Consider the following 22,789-nt stretch of genomic DNA (forward strand, 5'->3'; position numbering starts at 1 on the left):
CCTAACCTTGTCGTCCGTTCCCGGAGCCGCGCCGCTGTCCCCCTCGCAGAGCCAGAAGACAGAAGCCGGCGGGTTGAAGCAAGAAGACGTCAAAATCAGCGGCAGAAGACTCCTGTCTTCATATGAGGTAGCGCACAGCACTGCAGCTGTGCGCCATTGCGCCCACACTAACCCACACACTCCGGTCACTGTAGGGTGCAGGGCGCAGGGGGGGGGGGGCGCCCTGGGCAGCAATTAAGTACCTCCTGGCAAAAGCAGCATATATACAGTTGGACACTGTTATATGCATGAGCCCCCGCCATTAATTTTACACAAAATCGCGGGAGAAGCCCGCCGCTGAGGGGGCGGGGCCTTCTTCCTCAGCACTCACCAGCGCCATTTTCTCTCCACAGCTCCGCTGAGAGGAAGCTCCCCAGGCTCTCCCCTGCAGACTCACGGTAGAAAGGGTAAAAAGAGAGGGGGGGCACATAAATTTAGCGCATTAATCATATATACAGCAGCTACTGGGTAAACACTAAGTTACTGTGTGATTCCTGGGTCATATAGCGCTGGGGTGTGTGCTGGCATACTCTCTCTCTGTCTCTCCAAAAGGCCTTGTGGGGGTCCTGTCCTCATATAGAGCATCCCTTGTGTGTGTGTGGTGTGTCGGTACACGTGTGTCGACATGTTTGACGAAGAGGGCTATGTGGAGGCAGAGCAAGTGCAGATGAATGACGTGTCTCCGCCGACGGCGCCGACACCTGATTGGATGGATATGTGGAAGGTGTTAAATGATAATGTAAACTCCTTGCATAAAAGGTTGTATAAAGCTGATGCCTTGGGACAGTCGGGGTCTCAGCCCATGCCTGATCCTACAGCGCAGAGGCCGTCAGGGTCTCAGAAGCGCCCACTATCCAAAATTGTTGACACAGATATCGACACGGATTCTGACTCCAGTGTCGATGACGACAGAGGCGGATTGGCCATAGGTTTTACAGGGAAGATTCCCGGTGGGCCGACGCACCCGTGGGGCCTGTTTTGTTTGAGGACATGTGGTCCTTTTTATAGACATAATGAATATGCAAAATAATTTGCATATATGAAAATGACTTTGCCACTTAGCCTGTGATTGCAGATGATCTAGTGTATGCTCTGTCTGCCTGCTTGGCTGACATATAAGATTGAGTGAATAGTGATTGGATACTGTTGGTGTAATAAGCAAGAAAATATATATTTCTAAAGAATGACATAGTTTCCTAAATTCTGAAGGTGTATCATATAACGTGCTCATAATATTTAATTTTATTTCTTTTTAACTTCCCCCTTGATGCTGGACATGCCAACTATCTGGAAAGTCTTGGGGGGAGGGTGCTGCTGCCATGGCCCATGGCTAGACCTTACACCTCTGGTGCTGCCCATGTGGGGCCACTAGTACAAATTTCCAGGGCCGCTTTTTGTTCCCAATCCGCCCCTGGATGACGATGATGCAAAATTGCAACCTAAAATGGCTAAAGCCATCCGCTACATGATTATAGCAATGAAGGATGTATTGCACATATCAGAGGTAAACCCTGTCCCTGACAAGAGGGTTTATATGTATGGGGAGAAAAAGCAAGAGGTGACTTTTCCCCCTTCACATGAGTTAAATGAATTATGTGAGAAAGCGTGGGATTCCCCCGATAAGAAAGTGCTGATTTCCAAAAGGTTACTTATGGTGTACCCTTTCCCGCCAACGGACAGGATGCGCTGGGAATCCTCCCCTAGGGTAGATAAAGCTCTGACACGCTTATCTAAGAAGGTGGCCCTGCCGTCACAGGATACGGCTGCCCTAAAGGATCCTGCAGATAGAAAGCAGGAAAGTATCCTGAAGTCTGTTTATACACATTCAGGTACTCTACTGAGGCCGGCAATTGTGTCGGCCTGGATGTGTAGTGCTGTAGCAGCATGGACAGATAATCTGTCTGAGGAAATGGATACCTTAGACAAGGATACCATTTTACTGACCCTGGGGCATATAAAAGATGCTGTCCTATATATGAGGGATGCCCAGAGGGACATTTGCCTACTGGGCTCTAGAATAAATGCAATGTCAATTTCTGCCAGAAAGGTCCTGTGGACTTGGCAATGGACAGGTGATGCCGACTCCAAAAAGCACATGGAGGTGTTACCTTACAAGGGTGAGGAATTGTTTGGGGACGGTCTCTCGGACCTAGTTTCCACAGCTACGGCTGGGAAGTCAAATTTTTTGCCATATATTCCCTCACAGCCTAAGAAAGCTCCGTATTACCAAATGCAGTCCTTTCGATCACAAAGAAGCAAGAAGGTCAGAGGTGCGTCCTTTCTTGCCAGAGGCAGGGGTAGAGGTAAGAAGCTGCACCATAAAGCTAGTTCCCAGGAACAGAAGTCCTCCCCGGCTTCCACTAAATCCACCGCATGACGCTGGGGCTCCACAGGAGCCAGGAGCGGTGGGGGCGCGTCTCCGAAATTTCAGCACCAGTGGGTTCGCTCACAAGTGGATCCCTGGGCTATACAGATTGTGTCTCAGGGATACAAGCTGGAATTCGAAGTGATGCCCCCTCACCGTTACCTCAAATCGGCCCTGCCAGCTTCCCCCATGGAACGGGAAGTAGTGTTAGCGGCAATTCACAAGTTATATCTCCAGCAGGTGGTGGTAAAGGTTCCCCTCCTTCAACAAGGAAGAGGATACTATTCCACAATGTTTGTGGTACCGAAACCGGACGGTTCGGTCAGACCCATATTTAATTTAAAGTCCCTGAACATTTATCTGAAAAGATTCAAGTTAAAAATGGAATCGCTCAGAGCGGTCATTGCAAGCCTGGAAGAGGGGGATTTTATGGTGTCTCTGGACATCAAGGATGCTTACTTGCATGTCCCCATTTATCCACCTCATCAGGAGTACCTCAGATTTGTGGTACAGGACTGTCATTACCAATTCCAGACGTTGCCGTTTGTGCTCTCCACGGCACCGAGAATATTTACCAAGGTAATGGCAGAAATGATGGTGCTCCTTCGAAAGCAAGGAGTCACAATTATCCCATACTTGGACGATCTCCTCATAAAGGCGAGGTCCAGAGAGCAGTTGCTAATCAGCGTAGCACTCTCTCCGGAAGTGTTGCAACAGCACGGCTGGATTCTGAATATCCCAAAATCGCAGCTGATTCCTACAACGCGTCTGCCTTTTCTGGGCATGATTCTGGACACGGACCAGAAGAAGGTGTTTCTCCCGGCGGAGAAGGCTCAAGAGCTCGTGACTCTAGTCAGAGACCTCTTAAGACCGAAACAGGTGTCGGTGTATCGCTGCACGCGAGTCCTGGGAAAGATGGTGGCATCATACGAAGCCATTCCCTTCGGCAGGTTCCATGCGAGGATCTTTCAGTGGGATCTGTTGGACAAGTGGTCCGGATCGCATCTTCAGATGCATCGGCTGATCACCCTGTCCCCGAGGGCCAGGGTGTGTCTTCTGTGGTGGCTACAGAGTGCTCACCTCCTCGAGGGCCGCAGGTTCGGCATACAGGACTGGGTCCTGGTGACCACGGATGCAAGCCTCCGAGGGTGAGGGGCAGTCACTCAGGGAAGAAACTTCCAAGGGTTGTGGTCAAGTCAGGAGGCTTGTCTGCACATAAATATCCTGGAACTAAGGGCCATATACAACGCCCTGAGTCAAGCGGAGCCTCTGCTTCGCAACCAACCGGTGCTGATTCAGTCAGACAACATCACCGCAGTGGCTTATGTAAACCGCCAGGGCGGCACAAGAAGCAGAGTGGCGATGGCGGAAGCCACCAGGATTCTTCGTTTAGCGGAGAATCACGTGCTAGCACTGTCAGCAGTGTTCATTCCGGGAGTGGACAACTAGGAAGCCGACTTCCTCAGCAGGCACGACCTCCACCCGGGAGAGTGGGGACTTCATCACGATGTCTTTACTCAGATTACAAATCAATGGGAACTGCCACAGGTAGACATAATGGTGTCCCGTCTCAACAAAAAGCTACAAAGGTATTGCGCCAGGTCAAGAGACCCTCAGGCGATAGCTGTGGACGCACTAGTAACACCATGGGTGTTCCAGTCGGTCTATGTGTTTCCTCCTCTTCCTCTCATACCCAAGGTGCTGAGAATCATAAGAAAAAGAGGAGTGAGAACAATACTCATTGTTCCGGATTGGCCAAGAAGGACTTGGTACCCGGAACTGCAAGAAATGCTCACAGAGGACCCGTGGCCTCTGCCTCTCAGACAGGACCTGTTGCAACAGGGGCCCTGTCTGTTCCAAGACTTACCGCGGCTGCGTTTGACGGCATGGCGGTTGAACGCAGGATCCTAGCGGAAAAAAGGCATTCCGGAGGAAGTTATTCCTACGCTGATAATGGCTAGGAAGGACGTGACAGCAAGACACTATCACCGTATATGGCGAAAATATGTTGCCTGGTGTGAGGTCAGGAAGGCCCCTACAGAGGAATTCCAGCTGGGTCGGTTCCTGCACTTCCTACAGTCTGGAGTGACTATGTGCCTGAAGTTGGGGTCCATAAGGGTCCAGATTTCGGCCCTATACATTTTCTTTCAAAAGGAACTGGCTTCTCTTCCTGAAGTTCAGACGTTTGTTAAGGGAGTGCTGCATATTCAGCCCCCTTTTGTGCCACCAGTGGCACCTTGGGATCTCAACGTGGTCTTGGGTTTCCTGAAATCCCACTGGTTTGAGCCACTTAAGACCGTAGAGCTAAAGTATCTCACGTGGAAGGTGGTCATGCTATTGGCCTTAGCTTCGGCTAGGCGTGTGTCAGAATTGGCGGCTTTGTCATGTAAAAGCCCCTATCTGGTTTTCCATATGGACAGGGCAGAATTACGGACTCGTCCGCAATTTCTGCCGAAGGTGGTGTCCTCTTTTCATTTGAACCAACCTATTGTGGTGCCTGCGGCTATCTTGACTTGGAGGATTCCAAGTTGCTTGATGTAGTCAGGGCTTTGAAGATCTATGTAGCCAGGACGGCTGGAGTCAGGAAGACTGACTCGCTGTTTATCCTGTATGCATCCAACAAACTGGGTGCTCCCGCTTCAAAGCAAACCATTGCTCGCTGGATCTGTAGCACGATTCAGTAGGCTCATTCTGCGGCTGGTTTGCCGCATTCAAAATCAGTGCAAGCCCATTTCACAAGGAAAGTGGGCTCTTCTTGGGCGACTGCCCGAGGGGTCTCGGCATTACAGCTTTGCCGAGCAGCTACTTGGTCGGGTACAAACACATTTGCTAAGTTCTACAAGTTTGATACCCTAGCTGAGGAGGACCTTGTGTTTGCCCATTCGTTGATGCAGAGTCATCCGTACTCTCCCGCCCGTTTGGGAGCTTTGGTATAATCCCCATGGTCCTTACGGAGTCCCCAGCATCCACTAGGACGTTAGAGAAAATAAGATTTTACTCACCGGTAAATCTATTTCTCGTAGTCCGTAGTGGATTCTGGGCGCCCGTCCCAAGTGCGGACTTTCTGCAATACTTGTATATAGTTATTGCTAAATAAAGGGTTATGTTATGTTGGCATCCATTGTTTGATGCTCTGTTGTTCATACTGTTGACTGGGTAAGTTTATCACAAGTTATACGGTGTGATTGGTGTGGCTGGTATGAGTCTTACCCTGGATTCCAAAATCCTTTCCTTGTAATGTCAGCTCTTCCGGGCACAGTTTCCTTAACTGAGGTCTGGAGGAGGGGCATAGAGGGAGGAGCCAGTGCACACCAGTAGTACTAAATCTTTCTTAGAGTGCCCAGTCTCCTGCGGAGCCCGTCTATTCCCCATGGTCCTTACGGAGTCCCCAGCATCCACTACGGACTACGAGAAATAGATTTACCGGTGAGTAAAATCTTATTTTATATATATATATATATATATATATATATATATATATATATATATATATATATATACATACATACATACATACATACATACATACATACATACATACATACATACATACACAGTCCAAATACCGGCACTCCTGCTATAAATCAGTACAGCCCAGGTGCTCTCCCAGGTAATAAACACCTAGCATATGTCTCCAACATCGGGATCTGATCCTGATGACGATTTATAAGTAAATCGAAACGTTGATCTACCTGATCTATTGCCTGGTTTATTGATGTGAAGACCCGTGAGTGCCACCCGATGTTGGAGACATATATATATATATGTGTGTGTGTGTGTATATATATATATATATATATATATATATATATATATATATGTATTTATAATACTGCTGAAGTAACATTCTTCATTTTCATGTGCTGAAGGCTCTGTTCGAGAAGGTTTGGGTCAGCCCTGACCAGATGATTTCAAATCCTCAAGAGTATTCCGATTGTTTATTCTTTTCCCGCCGCGGATAGAATAAAGTGGGAGTCACCCCCTGCTCTGCACGGGGCCCTGTCACGAAGCCAATGGATCATATGTAGGAAGCTTTTCGTTATGCTCTAGTTATGTGTTCACGCGTAAGTCAGTTAGACCTGGCCATTACATGCGCATGGGGAGTAGTAGTATTCAAAAATGGTCGGTTGCCTGATCATCCGTTATAGATACCCTGGGGAGAGATGGTATACTCCTTACGTTGGGACGTATCAAGGACGCTGCAGCATGCTTTCGTGTGACTGCAAGAGATAGAGGAATCTTGGGTTTGCAGGCCGGTTCCATGGTTTCGGCTAGGAGGGAGTTGTGTATTCACCAGTGGAATGCTGAGGTCGACTCCGAGAAGATATGGAGTTTCTTCCAGATGAAGGTGAAGCCCGGTTCGGTGACGACCTAGTTAATTTGATCTCGGCAGATGCCGTGGGTAGGTCTACCTTCTGGGCCTATGTTCTCTCACAATGGATGATGACGCATAATTGTCAGATGCAGTCATGTCAGCCCGATAGATATGGATTTCCCCTTCTTTCTTGGCAGGCAGAGGAAGGAGAAAAGGGAAGAGGTCAGCAGCCTCTTCAAGGTCACAGGGGCAGAAATCATCCTCTGTTTCTGCCAGATCCACCGCATGACGCTGGGACTCTCATGCGGGAGCCCACACCGGTTAGGTCACGTCTAAAACTTTCAGGCGGTCCTCGAACGGACTTGGACCCATTGGGTTTACGAATAGTGTCCCAAGGTTGCATACTGGAGTTTCCAGGCATTTTCCCTCACCAATTCTTCATTATTTCCGATTCTTCTCCGGATGGGGAGGGAGTATGCGACGCAACACAAGAGTTGGGCCAGGATCAGGTCATGGTCCTGGTGTCCCCTGTCACAATAGGGTGAAGACTGTTATTCAAGCCTCTTCGTGCTCCCGTAGCCAGATGGCTAGGTCAGACCAATCCAAAATCTGACATACTTTAATTTCTATTTAAAGAAATTCAAATCCAATCTAAAGAATAAAGGAGGTCTAATTACATTTTCCTCCGCATTAGTTTACCTGAGTTTTGTTATTCAGGATGGTCATTACCAGTTTCACCAGGGTGATGGCAGTAATGATGGTTCTCCTACTCTAGTATGGAGCCACGTTTATCCTGTACGGGGACGATCTCCTGATAACGGCGAGGTCAAGAAACCAGTTGGTGCAAAACGTTGCACTCTCCCTGACAGTTCTTCAACAACAGGGTTGGCTCCTGAACTTACCAGAATCACTGATGGCCCACCGATGCGGTCGTCGGTAATGGCAATAATACTAGATACTACAGAGAGGTTTTTTTCTTCCAGTGGAGAAGGATCTGGAGATCCAGAGTCTGGTCATACGAATTCCAAGACCAGCTGGACTATCAATCCATCAATACATTAGAAAATGGTTGCGGTCTACAAGGTCGTTCAGTTGGCAGGTTCCTTGCCAAGGTGTTTTAGTGGGTCCTGTGGGACGAGGGGTCCGGTTCCCACCTACACATACACGGGAAGATAATCCACGTTGTCAAAGGCCAGGGTTTCGCTCCTGTGGTGGCTCCACACCTCGCACTTACTAGAGGCACGTAGGTTCGGGGTCAGGACTGGGTCCGGAAATTCGCGGATGCAAGTCTTCATGTCTGGGGAGCTGTCACTCAAGGGAAAAGCTTCCAAGAAAAATGCTAAAGTCGGGAAGCCTGCCTTCACATGAATATGCTGGAATTGAGAGCCATTTACGACGGCCTTCAGCAGGCGGTGCATCATCTTCAAGATCACCCCGTGCAGATCCAGTTGGATAAGGTAACAGAAAAAAGCAGAACGGAAATGGCAGAGGTGACTGAGATCCTCCTCTGGGCAGAAAATTCTGTAAAGGCTCTGTCAGCAATTTTCATTCCGGTGGACAACTGGGAAGCATGATTCCTCAGCAGACACTATCTCCGTACGGGAGAGTGGGACCTCCACCAAGAAGTCTTCGCAGAGGTGACAAGTCTTTGGGGAGTTCCTCCAGTCGACAGGATGACTTCTCGTCTCAACGAGAAAATTCAGAAAAATAAAATTGTTCCAGGTCAAAAGACCCTTAGGCAGTAGCCGTAGATGCTCTGGTAACCCAGTGACTATTCCGGTCAGTGTATTCTCTCCACTTCCACTGATCCCAAAAGTTTTCGGGATAATTAGAAGAACATGGGTTCGGGCAATTTTCACTGCCCCAGACTGACCAAGGAGGGCTTGGTGCTCAGATATTCAGGATTTGCTTATTAAAAGATCCTAAGCCTTTTTCCTCTTCGCAAGGACCTACTACGGTAGGTACCGGGCGTGTACCTAGACTTGCCGCGGCTACATTTGACGGCATGAATGTTCAGCGCCGAATCCTACCCCAAAAGGGTATTCCCAAGGAAGTCATCCCCACTCTTGTTAAGGCCAGGAAAGGAGTAACGTCTAGAGATTATCACCGTTTTTGGAGAAACTATATGTCTTAGTGTTAATCCAAGACCGTTTCAATGGAAGTGTTTCAGTAAGGCGTTTTTTCCGTTTCCTACAGGCTGGGGAAAATGCAGACTGCAGTCGGACTCCATCATGGTCCAGTTTTCAGCATTGGAAATTTTCTTTCTGAAACTATTAGCTTCCCTTCCGGAAGTTCAGTTTGCGTGAAAGACGTGCTGCACGTCCAGCTTTCATTTGTGCCTTCGGTGGCACCTTGGGATCGTCATGTGGTGTTGCAGTTTCTTCAATCACATTGGTTTGAACTTTTACAGAAGGTGCAGTTGTAATTCCTCACTTGGAAAGTGGTCAGCCTATGGGCCTTGGCATCTGCACGGCAGATGTCTGAGTGAGCGGTCGTGCCTCTCAGGAGCACTTAGTTGATCTTCATGGAAGATAGAGCTGAATTGAGGACACGTCAGCAATTTCTACCGAAGGTGGTTTCCTCGGTCCACATCGACCAACCTATTGTGGTGCCTGTGGCTACTGACGCCTTCGCTCAGTCAAAATCTCTGGATGTGGTCAGAGCGTTGAAGATTTATGTCGGCGGCATGGCTCAGTTTTGGAAAACAGAGGCTCTGTTTGTCCTGTATATTCCCAACAAGGTTGAGTGTCCTCTTCCAAGCAGATCATGGCATGCTGGATCCGGAACGCCATTTCAGCACGCTCATTCCACGGCTGGATTGCCATTACCGATATCGGTGAAAGCCCTTTCTACTAAATAGATGGGCTCATTCTGGACCGCTGTCCGGGGGGTCTCGTCATAGCAACTTGCCGTGCAGCTACTTGATCGGGGTCAAACACATTTTGCAAAGTTCTACAAGTTTGACACCTTGGTCGATGAGGACCTTAAGTTGGTCAATCGGTGCTGCTGACTCATCCGCACTCTCCCGCCCGTTCTAGAGCTTTGGTATAAACCCCATGGTTCTTGAAGTGACCCCAGCATCCTCTAGGACGTATGAAAAAATAGGATTTTAATACCTACAGGTAAATCCTTTTCTCTTAGTCCGTAGAGGATGCTGGGCGCCCGTCCCAGTGCGTACTGTATCTGCAGTTATTGGTTGTGGTTACACACAGGTTGTGTTACGATTTTTGTCAGCATATTGCTGCACATTCTTCATGCCGTTGGCTTGTGTTCTGTTGAATGCCACGTTCTGCGGCATGCTTGTGGTGTGAGCTGGTAAGATGCTCACCATGGTTTAACAATAAATCCTTTCCTCGAAATGTCCGTCTCCCTGGGCACAGTTCCTTAAACTGGAGTCTGGAGGAGGGGCATAGAGGGAGGAGCCAGGTCACACCATTTGAAAGTCTTAAAGTGCCCATGTCTCCTGCAGATCCCGTCTATACCCCATGGTTCTTGAAGTGACCCCAGCATCCTCTACAGACTTAGAGAAAAGGATTTACCGGTAGGTATTAAAATCCTGTTTTCAAACATTTGAATTTCCCTCGTTAAGTTTAAGAAAGTGCTGGGACATCCAGGAAAAGATAGCAGAGAGACAGTTGGAGATACATTGAGGAGAGCGGGGGAGAGGTCAGGTGAGGAAAGATAGATTTGAATGTCATCAGCATAGAGATGATATTGTAAGTCAAAGAGCTAATGAGCTCACCTAATGAGGATGTTTAGAGAGCGAAAAGGAGATGCCCAAGAACAGAACCTTAACAACTGAGCTCAAAGACTCTTTTCCCAATTTAGCAAAACTAGCTGCTATTGGGTCGACTATACCTGTAAGCATAGCTGCTATTGGACAGACTATACCTGTAAGCACAGCTGCTATTGGACAGACTATACCTGTAAGCACAGCTGAATGTGAAAGAGGATTTTCTGCTCTAAAACTAATTAAAACCTGTTTAAGGAATGGCATGCAGCAGGGCACACTAAATAATGATGATGATTTTGCTAGAGGGACCAGATCCTATAGATTTTGAATATAAAAAAGCTGTAGATGACTGAGCCTGAAAGAAGAAGATAAGAATTAATAAAAAAATTGTTCAACTCGAGTTCAAATCAATTTACTGTAAGGGCAGGATTTCAACGTTTCATTTATTGCTTAGGCACCCAGGCTACTACTTGTTGCCAACCAGGCAAGCAAAATTTTCTGTGGCGAACACTGGATTTTTCTTTCATGTGTTTGCCTTCCAAGCTAAAAGTCACCAGCTATTCCCTGATGACCAGTATCCACCTGTGTGGGCACAATTGTCTTCTCACACTAGTGTACTGCAGTGGTGACAGGAGGGATCTGTAATTTACTCCTTCAACTGTACTGAGCCTATTTTGGCAGTATCTTTTCAGTACTCTCCTTTTTCGGATGGTATACTTGTTTATTAAAGCCATGAATGATATCTGCAGTGTAGGAGTTATTCCTAGATGATCATACATGATCTCCGTATAAGAACTTCTCAGTGGCCTTAACATTTGAAAGAAGGTACTCCCCTTTTCAAACAAAGGTACCCCTGAGTCTGAAGGCGCCAGGCTTGTGCAGATAGTTCCTTTAGGGGGAATTCAATTAGCCACACGTAGTTCCTTTAGGGGGGAATTCAGTTAGCCACACAGGGAAAAGCTATTCAATTAGCTTCTTCCCTGTTCCGAGTGTGGGAGGAAACCAAAGCACATGGTGGAAACCTACAATGTCTACATACAAACTCCACACAGATAGACAATGACGGGTTAGAACCCATGACCATAGCACTGTGAGGCAGTAATGCTAACCACTATGAATAAGGACGAGTCACATTTATCCCACACTAAAGCTGTTCATTAGGAAGCAGCCAATAATGTTTTGTGTATAATAGTGTGTCGTTGTATTTCCTTCTGTTTAGACAGTAAATAATGTAAGGCAGAATACAATGACCAGTTGTTAATTAGTTTTGGGATCTCGAAATCAAATTCTGATTCCATCCACCCCCAATACTTTAATCCCCCCCCCCCCCCCCCCCAAACCTGTACACCATGAATGCTTGTTACAACTTAGTTTATTTTCTCTGTAGGGTTTCTCAAATCGAAGTATAATCCTGGCTTACGAGTGAGCTGGGTGGTCAGATATGTTAAGTGGCTTGTAAAGAAAAAAATCCTGATGGCTTTCAGCGTTTTCCGCACACCTGTGTTTGTAGGGAACAAGATATTGGGAACATCTGCATGCACAAAGGGGCGTACAAAGCTGAAAAACAAAACCACCAGCCACCGCAGCTAGGCCAGTGTTAGGAATGCCTCCTGAATAGGGATAAACAAAATAATCTCCATGGTCAAAAGTTGTTCTCTAGTAGTGAAGGTCATGGATAGTTTGTGGTGAAACGTTGTAGTGGTTGTGAAAGGAAGGCGAGAAATCATTTATGGAATGTTTGCAATGTGTACACAAGTGCATGTATGGACCGTCGCATCACTTGAGTGATGGTTGTCTGGGCTTATCAAGATCACACAGGTGAAGTTTGTTCCTTGCAGTCATGCATATGGTGCTGATGGAAAGGGGGCCCAAAAACAGGACACGTTTAGTGGTACTCAGGGCGTTTCGGCTTTGATTCAATAAGACTTGCGTGTGAAAAACCACTGATCCCAGAAAGGGCCTCAGTGAAAGCTTTACAGCGCAGACGTCTTACGGGTGCAGTCTGTGTTTTCACTAGGAACCTGTAAAATCTCAGAAAATATTCACAGCCATTCTGTGGCTAAACCAATAGAGCCTATCCATTTGTGGCTCACAAATCTGAATTGCTAAATTGTATTTTCATTCATTTCTTACCGTGACATGACAACAATTTAGTATGTGAAAGAGAAACTAACCCCAAAAGGTGTAAAGTGCACCTGTCTTTTTCTCACAGTGAAGACAGCCATTCTCAGAGCTTAACCCAAATTCATGAGGGTGCAGCCTATCGGGTCTGCAGAAACCGTTTATCCCATAAAAAGGCAGCCGCTCGGGTGTAACGTGTCTCCGTGGGATGTGTTCGGCATCCCGGGGGTTGGGTATTAAATACCAAACCCGTCTTCATGGGGGACATTGAGTTCCAAAATAACACACACAAGCAAATCTGGTAGCTAGGGACGGTTTTTGGGTGTCTTGTGTTTTTCTGTAGATGCCGTTCGTACTGCGTCTGTAGTATATCGTTGCATGTAAAAAGTTCTAATGGCATCTTATTATTCATTATATTTTGTGGGAGTTTTGTTAACCATAATCAGTACACAATTAAGCAGAGAAAACAATTGCTTCCTTTTTGAATGCGCCTTCCTCAGCAAAACATGTGCCAGCCCCCGCGCCTTTACCTCCCTTCACCTTTGTATAATTAGGAAGGCATGTTGAATGCTTATATTGATTTGGGTGCTTATAATGTAATGATGGTAATTGATCAGAACAGATCAGTGCAAATTACAGCTATGGTGATGTATAGCTAGAACTGAATGTGCGACCTCATTGTAGGCTCTTTGCTACTCTGTTGATTTGTGTATAAAATACTTTGGTCTGCGATTACTTGTTTGTTATTGCTTGGTTGTTAATGTTTAATTTCTAAGATTGTGAGACAACAGTTTCTCAGTTAATTAGATGTGTTCCTCCTTTTCAAGCAGATATTTATTAGCAGTTAGCTGAGAAGTTATTCCAACTTCTTTTTGTATTTTTTTATTTATTTTGCAGGGGAAATGCAATTATTATAGGTGTGGCTGATGTCAATAGATTGCGCCACCTAGTGGTTGGCATGTCATACACGGTATGAAATGTGCTGACTGCAAGCAGAAACTTTGCAAAAAAAACCCATCTATCTGAATGGGAGTTCCCACGTTTAAGTTGGTAATTTTAGATTTACATATTGACAATATGATTAAAAATGATCACACTATGCATGCATATATAATATGTAGAATCCATTGTATGGCTATAACTGGTGAATGGCTGACCCTGTGATGTTTGCAGCACAGTGAATTAATGCAGGAATGCCGTTACAAGCAGTATGCATGTTCAGGGATCTTTTCAAAAGCTGACTCACTTGAGTTCTTAAGAGGTATAAGGAATTTGGCTGAGTGTGTAGTTTTTGGTTTTTACTTTTTATACATACGTTGTTCTTGGTTGGTTGTTTTTTCTATGAAGTGAAGGAAGTGGGGAGTTGTACTTTGTATTGAAATTATTTTTTAACTGCAATTGTATTGATGCAATACTATGACCTGGGTTTTGCAGCTGTAGGTACAAGGGCAATCTGACCTGGCATTTTCACCTGTAGTTACAAGGACAATCTTTATAATCATAGTAGTCTTGACACTGCTTGCGGTTACTTCTGATGTCAATATTTTCTATCATACAGTTCTATGCAAATGATTTTAAACACACATCAACCTGAAAGTCATCAAGGGTTTATACATTTACTTACATAAACATCAGTTTTGCAAAAGGAAACGTTTTTTATTTTTAATATTAATTTACTAGAACTGAAGTTAGTTGAGAAGTATGTTGTGGGGAAAATGGGAAAGCCTCATGCACAGCTGAAGCCCTGTCTTCCAAAGGAAGGACTGCAGTCAGCCTGTTTGGCTGCTAGAAATTGTAATATTAAATATTTCAAGTTCTGTCTATGTTTTTAGTTGCTCATTAATATCGGGCAACTTGTATTTTAGTCTTGGAGACCCTTCGGTTCCCCTAGTGTATTATATAGGCATAGTGTCTGCTTCACTGTAAGTTATAAGAATATTAGAACTCAACAGAGCATTTGCATTTTGTACAGCTAATGGAAGCCTGAGGTGACTTCTAATATCCTTAATAATTTACAGTAAGGGGTATGTATTCTTTGTATAATACATAAGTCTTCCTTATTGTGCGTGTCTGTTGTGCGATGGTGATTATTTAGTTTTTCTTTAACTTGGAATCCTGAAACAAAGACCTTCACACCTATTTTTATTTAATTTATTTTTATAAAATACGCACTGTATTAGCCGTTGCTACTGGTCACGTGGCATGTTATGTTAAGCATTGGTCTGCTACTAAATGATGGGTGCATGCTGCCAGAAGAGAATCATGATTTTACATCAGTCAATGAACAGTGTATTATAAAATGCGTCACGGAAAACACATTCTTTTATTTTATGCATTTCTTACAGTTACACTAACATTTTGGGGCCGATTCTGTTATTTTGGGCGTCTAAAAGTCCAGTCTAAATGGGACTTCTTAAACACCCAAACAATTGTGTTTTTGGCGCTTATGCACATTGTGCATGTTGCGCCCAAACAGACCATGTTTAGCCGCCTTAAACGGCTAAACAAGTCTAAACTTCCTGCTTTAGGCATCTAAACTCCCGTTTGGACGCCCAATGTGACGATTTTCCGCACATTTTTTCTTGCACCTCAGGAGGCGAAGTACCCAAATGGAGCAACAGTTGAATTTCTCTAATTTTCACCCCCTGGTGGTAGCCACGGGCGGGGTAAAACAATTGAATTGGCCACTTTGTTACCGCCAAACTAGTTAACAAACAAAAAAAATATATATCTGTTTTTTTTTTTAAACTGTTATTTATTTTTTGCATGAATGTTTTAATGACTTTTTTTTTTTAATACTGCTTATTATATTAATACTATGAAACATTGCTATATATTACAAACTTTGATCAACCATGTTCAATGCGTTCTAACATTAGCAATCGAAAGTTATTAGGCTTTGATATGGTTTATTTTACATCATTCCTATTGAAGCCTGTACACACAGGGAGATTTCTCCCGGAGATGTGTGCTGAGTGATCTAGCACGAATGCTCAGCACACATCTCTCCCCCTGCTCAGCACACAGCGCAATGTGTGCTGGTGGGGGGGGGGCGCACATTTCACCCAGCGGTTAAATAAGCAATGTGCTAGATTGTGCCTCATGCAGGCCAATCTAGCACCGGCGATAGCGACGTGCGGGGCCGAGCATCGCTATCGCTGTGGGGCATTCACACGGAGAGATCCGTGCTTAACTTCTAAGCAATCTAGTCAGACTGATTGGAATTTAACACTGATCTCTCCGTGTGTACCCCCCTTTACATCTGAATATGCCCCAACACCAGGGTCCTCTTTTCTCTTTGTTGTTGGACTATACATCTGAATATGTGTAGATAGATTAAACATATTCAAACATGCAAAGTACGCTGATATAGATGAAATTGAAAATAAGAATAACAGGTTAATGTTAAGCTTTTAGTCTTATTATTTATAATCTGAATAGTAATACAAAATGGAAAGTGCAAAAACACTTTTCAGAGCACACACACACACACACACACACACACACACACACACACACACACACACACACACACACGTATTGGCACTGGGCATGCCACTGGCATTAAACATTATGGATAAAAACACTTTTTTTTTTTATGTATAATCTAGGGTTTAACAATTTTTTCTCTAAAACCTAGTAGTCAGGATGAACGTGCAGGTGGCAGACCACCATCCACACTCTCCCCACCTCTGGGGGAACCCACAGCCACACAACTGAGGGGGTAGTATTTGCAGCTACTCCCCGGGCAAACAACCACCCCTCGCAGCCACCCCACGGGCAAACTCCCTCCCCCATGGCCACATCACTTTAATCCCTGAAGCTGCAGTTCCAGGCCACGCCTAAACCTCTTACTAGAGAGCTCTATGCAGCTGGTGTTTGCAGACAGCGCAGGCTTGGACAGTACAGACAGGAGGAGTCAGCGCAGGACAGGTAGGCACAGAGGTCAGTGCAGCCTGGGACGGACAACACATGCATGAAAAGGGTGCTGCAATACAGGCACGCCCACGAATCTCCACTGGGGCCGCTGCATAATCTGGTAGCCAGGCAGCAAAATATAGAGACCATGGCGACCTGGCTCCCAGGATTTGTCAAGCCCTGGTGCAATCGTTTTTTTTCTTTTCTTTTTTAAGAAATCATGGCTTCCTGTCTGCTGTCACAGCATAATAAAAAAAATTAAAAAGTATTTTTTGTTTTGTTTTTTAACAATTTGGTTTAAACCATGTGAAACATCATTGGCTCCAAATACTGTTTTCTTCTACGTAAAACAAAAGCCCCTTGGTAAATCTTCCCCTAACCTACACCCCTTATATTTGTGTGTGTGTGTGACGCGACGCTTGTTGTGTGTCACTCTTTTAGTAGTATTATTTATTAACAGTTTGTTATATAGCGCAGCAAATTCTGTTGCACTTTATAATTGGAAACAACGATAACCTAAAACTATTGGAAAGAACAGTGACAATAACAGTGGAAAAACCAGGCAGGATAATAACTGACTGTCATAGAGTTAGGAAGGCCCTGCTCGCAAGCTTACAATCTATAGGGAGGTAGGCATTGATACACAAGGATAGATGCTACCTGTTGCATAATGGTCCACCAGATTGCAAAGGTTCTTGGGGGGCTGCATCACAGTAATGTTGCCCTGGGGTCAGGAGGATGGGAAAGTGAAGAACGGTAAAATGTGTGTTGATATGAGTGGACTCTACAGTGGGGATTTAATGGGATAGGAATGGTTATGAAGGTTATGTGGGTGGTTCCAGAATATGATAAGCTTGCCTGAAGAGGTGAGTTTTAAAGGAACGCTTATAGGTTTAGAGACTAGAGAGGAGTCTTATTGTGCGTGGAAGGGCATTCCACAGAGTGGGTGCAGCATGAAGAAAGTCCTGCTGTTGTGAATGGGAGCAAATAATGTGTGGATGAGAGACGTATATGTACGATGGTGTAGTATGGTTAATGGCCGTGTGTGTGTATATAAAAGTATTTCTCTGACGTCCTAGTGGATGCTGGGAACTCCGTAAGGACCATGGGGAATAGCGGCTCCGCAGGAGACTGGGCACAAAAGAAAAGCTTTAGGACTACCTGGTGTGCACTGGCTCCTCCCCCTATGACCCTCCTCCAAGTCTCAGTTAGATTTTTGTGCCCGACCCAGCAGGGTGCAATCTAGGAGGCTCTCCTGAGCTTCTTAGAAAAAGTTAGTTTTAGGTTTTTTATTTTCAGTGAGACCTGCTGGCAACAGGCTCACTGCATCGAGGGACTAAGGGGAGAAGAAGCGAACTTGCCTGCTTGCAGCCAGCTTGGGCTTCTTAGGCTACTGGACACCATTAGCTCCAGAGGGACCGAACACAGGCCCAGCCTCGGAGTCCGGTCCCAGAGCCGCGCCGCCGGCCCCCTTACAGAGCCAGAAGCAAGAAGAGGTCTGGAAAATCGGCGGCAGAAGACATCAGTCTTCACCAAGGTAGCTCACAGCACTGCAGCTGTGCGCCATTGCTCCTCATGCACACCACACACTCCGGTCACTGAGGGTGCAGGGCGCTGGGGGGGGGGCGCCCTGAGCAGCAGTATAAACACCTTGGCTGGCAAAAATACATCACATATAACCCCCAGGGCTATATGGATGTATATTAACCCCTGCCAGATTCCAGAAAAAAGCGGGAGAGAAGTCCGCCGAGAAGGGGGCGGAGCCTATCTCCTCAGCACACTGGCGCCATTTTCCCTCACAGCTCCGCTGGAAGGACGTCTCCCTGACTCTCCCCTGCAGTCCTGCACTACAGAAAAGGGTAAAACAAGAGAGGGGGGGGGCACTAATTAGGCGCAGTATAATATAAACAGCAGCTATAAAGGGAGAAACACTCTGTATAGTGTTATCCCGGTATATATATAGCGCTCTGGTGTGTGCTGGCATACTCTCCCTCTGTCTCCCCAAAGGGCTAGTGGGGTCCTGTCCTCTATCAGAGCATTCCCTGGGTGTGTGCTGTGTGTCGGTACGGCTGTGTCGACATGTATGAGGAGGAAAATGATGTGGAGGCGGAGCAATTGCCTGTAGTGGAGATGTCACCCCCTAGGGGGTCGACACCTGAGTGGATGGGCTTATGGAAGGAATTACGTGAAAGTGTCGGCTCTTTACAAAAGAAGTTTGATGACATGGGACAGCCGGCTACTCAGCTTGTGCCTGTCCAGGCGTCTCAAAGACCATCGGGGGCTCTTAAACGCCCGCTATCACAGATGGCAGATTCAGACGCCGACACGGATACTGACTCCAGTGTCGACGATGAAGAGACGAATGTGACTTCCAGTAGGGCCACACGTTACATGATTGAGGCAATGAAAAATGTTTTACACATTTCTGATAGTACAAGTACCGTTAAAAAGGGTATTATGTTTGGTGAGAAAAAACTACCTGTAGTTTTTCCTGCATCTGAGGAATTAAATGAAGTGTGTGATGAAGCGTGGGTTTCTCCCGATAAACTGATAATTCCTAAAAGGTTATTGGCATCATACCCTTTCCCGCCAGAAGATAGGGCACGTTGGGAAACACCCCCTAGGGTGGATAAAGCGCTCACACGCTTGTCTAAACAGGTGGCACTGCCGTCTCCTGATACGGCCGCCCTTAAGGAACCTGCTGACAGAAAGCAGGAGAATATCCTAAAATGTATATACACTCACGGGTGTTATACTGCGACCAGCAATCGCCTCAGCCTGGATGTGCAGTGCTGGGGTGGCGTGGTCGGATTCCCTGACTGAAAATATTGATACCCTGGATAGGGACAGTATATTGCTGACTATAGAGCATTTAAAAGATGCATTTTTATATATGCGTGATGCACAGAGGGATATTTGCCGACTGGCATCAAGAGTGAGTGCGCTGTCCATATCCGCCAGAAGAGGGTTATGGACGCGGCAGTGGTCAGGTGATGCTGATTCCAAAAGGCATATGGAAGTATTGCCTTATAAAGGGGAGGAGTTATTTGGGGTAGGTCTATCAGACCTGGTGTCCACGGCAACTGCTGAGAAATCCACATTTTTACCCCAGGTAGCCTCTCAACATAAGAAGACGCTGTATTATCAGGCGCAGTCCTTTCGGCCCCATTAGGGCAAGAGGACAAAAGGCTCCTCATTTCTGCCCCGTGGCAGAGGGAGAGGAAAAAGGCTGCAGCAAACAGCCAGTTCCCAGGAACAGAAGTCCTCTCCCGCTTCTGCCAAGTCCTCAGCATGACGCTGGGGCTATACAAGCGGACTCAGGCATGGTGGGGGCCCGTCTCAAGAATTTCAGCGCACAGTGGGCTCACTCACAAGTGGACCCCTGGATCCTCCAGATAGTATCTCAGGGGTACAAATTGGAATTCGAGACGTCTCCCCCTCGCCGTTTCCTAAAGTCTGCCTTGCCGACGTCTCCCTCCGACAGGGAGGCGGTATTGGAAGCCATTCACAAGCTGTATTCCCAGCAGGTGATAATCAAGGTACCCCTCCTGCAACAGGGAAAGGGGTATTATTCCACGCTGTCCAAGGGTACCTCAGGTTTGTGGTACAGAACTGCCACTATCAGTTTCAGACGCTGCCGTTTGGATTGTCCACGGCACCCCGGGTCTTTACCAAAGTAATGGCCGAAATGATGATACTCCTTCGAAGGAAAGGAGTTTTAATTATCCCTTACTTGGACGATCTCCTGATAAGGGCGAGATCCAGGGAACAGTTGGTAGTCGGAGTAGCACTATCTCAAGTAGTGCTGCGGCAGCACGGTTGGATTCTCAATATCCCAAAATCGCAGCTGATCCCGACGACACGTCTTCTATTCCTAGGGATGATCCTGGACACAGTCCAGAAAAAGGTGTTTCTCCCGGAAGAGAAAGCCAGGGAGTTATCCGAGCTAGTCAGGAACCTCCTAAAACCAGGCCAAGTATCAGTGCATCAATGCACAAGGGTCCTGGGAAAAATGGTGGCTTCCTACGAAGCAATCCCATTCGGCAGATTCCACGCAAGAACATTCCAGTGGGACCTGCTGGACAAATGGTCCGGATCGCATCTTCAGATGCATCAGCGGATAACCCTGTCCCCAAGGACAAGGGTGTCTCCTGTGGTGGTTGCAGAGTGCTCATCTTCTAGAGGGCCGCAGATTCGGCATTCAGGACTGGGTCCTGGTGACCACAGATGCCAGCCTGCGAGGCTGGGGAGCAGTCACACAGGGAAGAAATTTCCAGGGCTTGTGGTCAAGCCTGGAGACATCACTTCACATAAATATCCTGGAGCTAAGGGCCATTTACAATGCTCTAAGCCAAGCAAGACCTCTGCTTCAAGGTCAGCCGGTGCTGATTCAGTCGGACAACATCACGGCAGTCGCCCACGTAAACAGACAGGGCGGCACAAGAAGCAGGAGGGCAATGGCAGAAGCTGCAAGGATTCTTCGCTGGGCGGAAAATCATGTGATAGCACTGTCAGCAGTGTTCATTCCGGGAGTGGACAACTGGGAAGCAGACTTCCTCAGCAGGCACGACCTCCACCCGGGAGAGTGGGGACTTCACCCAGAAGTCTTCCACATGATTGTAAACCGTTGGGAAAAACCAAAGGTGGACATGATGGCGTCCCGCCTCAACAAAAAACTGGACAGGTATTGCGCCAGGTCAAGGGACCCTCAAGCAATAGCTGTGGACGCTCTGGTAACACCGTGGGTGTACCAGTCAGTGTATGTGTTCCCTCCTCTGCCTCTCATACCCAAGGTGCTGAGAATTATACGGCGGGGAGGAGTAAGAACCATTCTCGTGGCTCCGGATTGGCCAAGAAGGACTTGGTACCCGGAACTTCAAGAAATGCTCACAGAGGACCCGTGGCCTCTACCTCTGAGAAGGGACCTGCTCCAGCAGGGACCCTGTCTGTTCCAAGACTTACCGCGGCTGCGTTTGACGGCATGGCGGTTGAACGCCGGATCTTAAAGGAAAAAAGCATTCCAGACGAAGTCATCCCTACTTTGATAAATGCCAGAAAGGATGTAACCGCAAAGCATTATCACCGCATCTGGCGGAAATATGTTGCGTGGTGCGAGGCCAAAAAGGCCCCGACGGAGGAATTTCAACTGGGTCGATTCCTGCATTTCCTGCAAGCAGGAGTGTCTATGGGCCTAAAATTAGGATCCATTAAGGTCCAGATTTCGGCCCTGTCGACTTTCTTTCAAAGGGAACTGGCTTCAGTGCCTGAAGTCCAGACGTTTGTTAAGGGAGTGCTACATATACAGCCTCCTTTTGTGCCTCCAGTGGCACCCTGGGATCTGAATGTTGTTTTGGGTTTCCTAAAATCACATTGGTTTGAACCACTCAACACTGTGGACTTAAAATATCTCACATGGAAAGTGGTCATGCTGTTGGCCCTGGCTTCGGCCAGGCGTGTCAGAATTGGCGGCTTTATCCTGTAAAAGCCCTTACCTGATTTTTCATACGGACAGGGCAGAATTGAGGACTCGTCCTCAATGTCTCCCTAAGGTGGTTTCAGCGTTTCACCTGAACCAGCCTATTGTGGTACCTGCGGCTACTAGGGACTTGGAGGACTCCAAGTTGCTGGACGTTGTCAGGGCCCTGAAAATATATGTTTCCAGGACGGCTGGAGTCAGAAAATCTGACTCGCTATTTATCCTGTACGCACCCAACAAGCTGGGTGCTCCTGCTTCTAAGCAGACTATTGCTCGCTGGATTTGTAGTACAATTCAGCTTGCACATTCTGTGGCAGGCCTGCCACAGCCAAAATCTGTAAAAGCCCACTCCACAAGGAAGGTGGGCTCATCTTGGGCGGCTGCCCGAGGGGTCTCGGCTTTACAACTTTGCCGAGCTGCTACTTGGTCAGGGTCAAATACTTTTGTGAAATTCTACAAGTTTGATACCCTAGCTGAGGAGGACCTTGAGTTCTCTCATTCGGTGCTGCAGAGTCATCCGCACTCTCCCGCCCGTTTGGGAGCTTTGGTATAATCCCCATGGTCCTTAAGGAGTTCCCAGCATCCACTAGGACGTCAGAGGAAATAAGAATTTACTTACCGATAATTCTATTTCTCGTAGTCCGTAGTGGATGCTGGGCGCCCATCCCAAGTGCGGATTATCTGCAATACTTGTATATAGTTATTGTTAACTAATCGGGTTATTGTTGTTGTGAGCCATCTATCCAGAGGCTCCTCTGTTATCATGCTGTTAACTGGGTTCAGATCACAAGTTGTACGGTGTGATTGGTGTGGCTGGTATGA

At 46.7% G+C, this 22,789-nt stretch overlaps 1 protein-coding gene across 8 annotated transcripts in view; it reads left to right on the forward strand.

Annotated features, from left to right (window-relative positions):
* MLLT10 (MLLT10 histone lysine methyltransferase DOT1L cofactor) overlaps window positions 1–22,789 on the forward strand; it is a 385,956-nt gene that overhangs the window by 216,858 nt on the left and 146,309 nt on the right. The window lies entirely within an intron of this gene.

The sequence above is a fragment of the Pseudophryne corroboree genome, chromosome 5 (assembly GCF_028390025.1).
Source record: "Pseudophryne corroboree isolate aPseCor3 chromosome 5, aPseCor3.hap2, whole genome shotgun sequence".
Taxonomy (NCBI): Eukaryota; Metazoa; Chordata; class Amphibia; order Anura; family Myobatrachidae; genus Pseudophryne; species Pseudophryne corroboree.